The following is a 5810-nucleotide window of genomic DNA, read 5'->3' as shown; positions in this document are numbered from 1 at the left end:
AAAAAAAAAAACAATAACAATGTTGGCAACACAATTATCTTAGCGACCGTGGCCACCCAGCTCAAGTGTTCCACTAAACTTTAGTCTCGATTTTCCTGCACTTCATCTTCAATAATTTAGCGACAAACTTGTTTTTGCTCGCCGCGAGTGTGTAGTTAGTAGCAGCGGGCGACACAAATTTTCCTGCACAACAGATCAGCGCGCGCGCATACATTACCTGATTCCGCAATGAAAGTAAATCGCAGCGCGTAAATCCGCTTTCCATTTCGTTGTGGAGCAAACGATTAAATATTTAGTCTGTGGCGATATTTCCGCGCTGGACGCGTTTTGTTGCGTTTCGTCTCGCTTTATTCCTTTTCGAAGTTTTTCTTCAGCGGCGCTGATATTTTAATTGGAAGTGATTGCGAATTGCTGTTGCTCAGATGAATTATCGATAGCCGGCGATGCGGTGAGGAGCAGCGGCACGAGTGCGCATCAAAATACATATGTTTCGGGTTGTAACCAGCTGGGCGGCGACGCCGTTGGCAGCTGTTGATTTCGCGCTTGTTAGACGAAATACTGTGCTGTGTGTGTGCGAGTTGCAAAAACTTTATAGAAAACTACAAAAAACAAAAAACAGAAAACATTTCACGGTGATTTCCAGCTGTGCCGCCAGCGCTTTATAATTGTTTCATTCGTTTGTGCGTCTTTTATTTTTTATGCACTGCAAATTAAAATTTATTAAAAATTAATTGCCGCTTAATGAAAACAGACACTTTGATGATAAACGGCGTAAAAATTTGTCAGCCGATTAAGCGCTGCTGCTCCGCATATATATATATTTTTTTTTTAAATTTGCGATATACGCACTGCATTGCTGCGCTCACATCAGCTGTTTGAAAGAAATTTCATTTCCCCGGTTGGAAAATGCTTTTCATTCACCGTCGCCGCCAACGCTACCAATCGTTACACATCGTCAGTGGCATAAATGCGCGCGCCTAGCCGACGCAGCAACACCTTGCATCAAGCAGCGCTTGATGTGTGCCTCATTGCGGGCGGAGGAAGAGGTGGAGGAGGAGGAGGAGAAGGAGGCGATGGCGTAGACGCTGCATATTTTCAAAGTTTTCCAACTGCTGCTCATGATGACTATGCCGTGTTGGAGGCTTACACTTGCTCTGCTGATTCGGCGCTGTGGAATGACACACATTTCGATTTCGTTTTGGGCAGGGAGTTTTTCAATTTCTTCTTGCAACTATGCGCGCATCGTGATGTGGCACGTGAGGTGTGGCACCTATTGCTGTTGCTCTACGGATTGCTGAGCGTGTTGCTGGTGAGTAAGAGTGTAGGTATACCATGATGTTAGTGATAACATTCGTCTAGTTGGCGGTTCTTTAACTTCGCTCCGAGGACTTAAAAGTAAGAGAAATCGGTTTGGCCATCTAATTTAGGTTCACTTGAAAAGTCCCAAGGTTTTGATTGCACCCTTCTGTGTATCACCAAAAATAAAGATGCACATATATTTATAAGCTTCCTAAAAGAATACGCTCCCATCCTTTTTAAAGTCTTCGTTGGCAAGCGTTGGATCTCTGTTGTGATTGGAGCTCTTCAGTGTCGATCTTTCTTTGTGTAGTTAGACCTGCGACGAAAGTAAGCTTTGAAACATTAAAAGCGTGACTTTCATCTACTACCACATCAACGATTTCGTTTAACGTCTTTCGATATAGAGACAGTGATGTAAATATGTAGATCGTTGGGTCTTTTTTATATTAGAAGCAGTTGCTACTGACTGCCATGTTTCGTGACCCAGTAAAGTCGACAAGCTGCAGTCTGTTGTCGGAAGATTCGTTTACCTGTTAGATCAAAGATGCTTACTTTGGCCGTGGCCGTGCCCTCCAATACCTCATAAAAATGGTCTTTGCTCGCGTCATTCTCTCTTCCTTCGGGACGTAGGCACAAATTAGAAAGCTTTTGAGGCATCTGGCAGGTTGTGATGATCCTCCCTCCATTTGGTTTGAACGACAATACTCGGCCACGAAATCGTATCTCCAGTCACAAATCCAACACCGAACCTAGCAACCCTAAATTTAGTGATCCGAATCACCACAGTGCCAGAATGGATGTTTAAAAATGTAATACCGCCAAAGGAGATGAACATAAATACTCATATTTCAATAGCCAAAAAGGCAATGAAATTATTTTGTTCGTTGATGATTTGCCCAAAATTAGTCAGGGAATGCCCCTTCCTACGCATCAGACTACTTCTCTATCATACTCGCAGTCTACGCAAATTCAGAAAATCTTCCTTAAAAACGCTTAAAGATCTTACATCATCCGCGGTACAATTCTGAAAATGGGCGGGTTCGGGACATAAAAATTAAATTTCGTGATGAGCGGGATCGAGATTGAAACGTCTTCCATCATTAGTGCCAAGACATTACGGTGTTCAATACAACTATTTGGCTGATGAATTGGCGAATTGCGGTTCTTTGGAGAGTCCAATTGGACCGGAGCCAATTTCAGGGCCATGCACTTATGAGAGCCGTTGGTGTGGTACTACCTTCTTCAAAACAAGCAAATGTTTCTTGAAAAAGACTGATGGGGTAGTAACAAAATTCCTTCTCAAACGAATGATCTAAGAGCTCTGATAGGTCTGATTACGGGGCACACTCCATGGAGACGATATAGGTCACCATAGGTATATTCGACGATCCACTGTGTAAATATTGTTAGGAGGATGAGAATAGTATAGAACATTTGCTCTGCCGCTGTCTGGCCTTCGCCAGACTCAGATGGTACATTTTTGGGTCGGATGTATTAATAATGGACGAGATACACTCTCTTTTCCTCAACAAACTGCCACGATTTATAAAGAAGTCTGATAAGTTTGCATAGGAGCAATAAATTCCCACCGCACCCATATATCCCTTTCCTCTAAAGTCTGTCTCTAGGCCTTAAGTACAATGGGCAATACTGTCGTGTGTGCTTGGGAGACTTGTTTTTTTTTTTTTTTGGTTTTTCCGGCCATCCACAATTCCATTCCATTCCATTTAATATGGTTCCAGGCTTTAACGATATGGAAGAAAACTGCTTGGCTTAGAAGACAGCCAGATATATGTAGTTGTCTTGAGATGTTCACGCCAGACAAAGATTGTATGCGAGTTTCTTGGCCGCGGAGCGGTGGGCATTTACAGTTAGCTATATTAACCTAACCTAGCAGTAACCCTATAGAAAATCGGTATTAAAACTTTATTAAAAATCTTTCGATTGAAACTAGTATGGCAACAAATCAAGCATTTAACTTGTTTACTTCATTTTACTTATTCGAATTGGTGGCAACTCTATAAAATCCGGAATCCGATTAATGCTCATTATATAGTAGTTTTTTGTTTTAGCGCCGTTTTCATATTAAGCCAATTGTAATTTTCGTGAAAAAAAATGGAAACGGTTTTTTGAAAGGAGGTGGTAACCCTTTTCAAGGAATACGTCTAATATTCTCGTATACTTTTTGTATGATACATATTCATTATTTTATGTTAATTATATAATTTTTTTTGATGTATGGCAACTCTAATAAAAATATTTTTTTTCGATTGATACTATTAGGTATTTAAAGTTATATCTAAGTATTTAAACTTTTAAATTAATTAATTATATTTAACATTTATAAAACTAACTGACAACCCTGTTCACACTTCTATGGATTAGTAAAACGCCGTGAAAGTGCGATGTGTTAAAAAACTGCCCAAAGTACCTAGCAGTTAAATTTTTTTAATAGATTGAAGAAAAATAAAACAAACAGAAATTGTACATATCTATATTCATTTACGCATTAAATTTTTATATTTATTTTATTGCGTTCATTTGTCATGGATATCCAACTCTCTATGTGCTTGCGATCAAGCGTAGTGTATGCATATAAACATACAAACATACAAACATATCTGCTACATTAATCAATTATCGATGATATTGTGAAATATATGCCAGTGACTTTCACCCGAAAATGTCATCCAGCATATTGCAGACACAACACGAACTGACCAACACACTGACCGCAAGATAGGCGAATAGACTGTCAGACGGAAGAAGAAGAAACTAGAGAAAGGGGGAGCTCAACAAGCCAACTGTTGCTTTGCGACACAGTCAAACCATAAAATTTTGTAGTTAGCAGCCAATAAAGCAATAAAGAAATGAAATGTTACAACCGCAAGAAGCAATAGCAAAGAAACAAAAAAAAATAAAATAATTACAAAATTGAAATGCAAATTGACAATGACAGACAAAATTACACACAGCCTTAGCAAGCGCGGCAAAGTGGGTGGACATAGAGTATTTTGGTTGGACAAATTGTGAGTTGTATGTACAAACAAGGAGAAGTTTCCCACTGGGGAAGATATTAACGCTGTTGCATTGCTGGATAAATTGTCTATAAATTTTTGTTCTCTTGCATTTTTATACCTACATACATATCTATATACAGTGACTCAAACGAATGACCACGTGTTCATTTTTGTTAAATATTCGTAATGTTTTTCGAGCTAAATTGTTTTTGTTATTTTTCTATAAAAATACCGTCTATAAAAATACCGTCTAATTTAACCAAAACCATTTAAATAACAATTTCAAACTTTATACCAAATTTGGGAAAATTGAACGAATTTTAACCAAAATTTCAACTTATTAATATGAATATTTAGAACATTTTTGGGTATGCAGTTTTATAGCCCATACAATTTTAGTCCAATGAAGTGCAAGTTTCAACCGGCTAAAAAATCGCGTTGATTTTTGAGAATTTTTTTTTAGATGGATTTTTGCACTTTTTATTATTGCCCTCAATTTCAGAGTGGGCTATAGCTAAGTAAAAGTTTTCCTTTCATTGAGCAGATGAGACTGTAGACAGCTTGTGGTTAGCTGTTATGATGAGGTAGGTTATGTTATATTATCTTATATGTATATGTTATGTTATGTTGTTCATCGCATTTCACCTCAATTCAGCACAGCTTACTTTAAATCACCTGAACTCCCCTCATCCAACCTCAACTAAGCTCACATCAACTCCTCTCAGTTCACCTTAACTCACCTCACTCCAACTGACCTCATTTCATCCCATCTCGACTCAACTCAACTCAGCTCATCTCACTTCATCTCAACTCAACTAACTCCAACTAATGTTGTTTCACCTCAGCTTACCTTATAACACCTCACCTCAACTCAACAAACCTTAACTTATATAAACTCATTTCATCCGAACTCACTTCACTTCACCTTAACTCAACTCAACTCAACTCAGCTCGAATCAACTAACCTCAACTTTGCTTAATTTTAGTGGTTGAATTTCAACCGCTGCTAGTGTTCGCCCAGCGGTAAGCATAAATAGGCTAAGATAAAAATTCAACATTCATATCATTTTCCTGGGACCAGAACACGACTTTTTCATAACTTCTTCGGAAATAGTTCAGGACAATTTTAGGATCATTTCGTGACCAATTTCGAACTACCCCGAAATTATCCCCAACTAGTCCCAAAATTGTCCTAAAGTGGTTCTAAAAAATTCGTGAACCTGTCCCGAAGGAATCTCGAACAAATTTTGAAACGCTCCCGAAATGGTCCCTTATTAATCCCAAAATGATGCCGAACTAGTACCAAAATGGTCCAGAACCAGGCCGGAACAGGTCTCGAAAAAATCCCGAATTAGTCCTGAAATAATCCCTAAAAAATGCCGGAATGGTCCTGAAATAGTTCTGATTAGATCCTAAACTAGTCGTGAATTAGGCCACAAAAGGTGATGAAATTCATTTCATCAAAATTTTCATCAAAATCACATTAGAAGC

The 5810-nt window shown here is 38.7% G+C and overlaps 1 protein-coding gene across 1 annotated transcript in view; it reads left to right on the top strand.

The window, feature by feature from the left end:
• Window positions 1-5810, top strand: part of LOC118742285 (unconventional myosin-XVIIIa) — a gene marked incomplete in the record, with an annotated part of 149081 nt that overhangs the window by 27805 nt on the left and 115466 nt on the right.

Source organism: Rhagoletis pomonella, unplaced genomic scaffold, assembly GCF_013731165.1.
Source record: "Rhagoletis pomonella isolate Grant_MI unplaced genomic scaffold, Rhpom_1.0 Rhpom_scaffold_00001, whole genome shotgun sequence".
NCBI classification, from domain to species: Eukaryota; Metazoa; Arthropoda; class Insecta; order Diptera; family Tephritidae; genus Rhagoletis; species Rhagoletis pomonella.
Note: the sequence above shows the minus strand (reverse complement) of the source record. Positions and strands in the feature narration are given on the sequence as shown.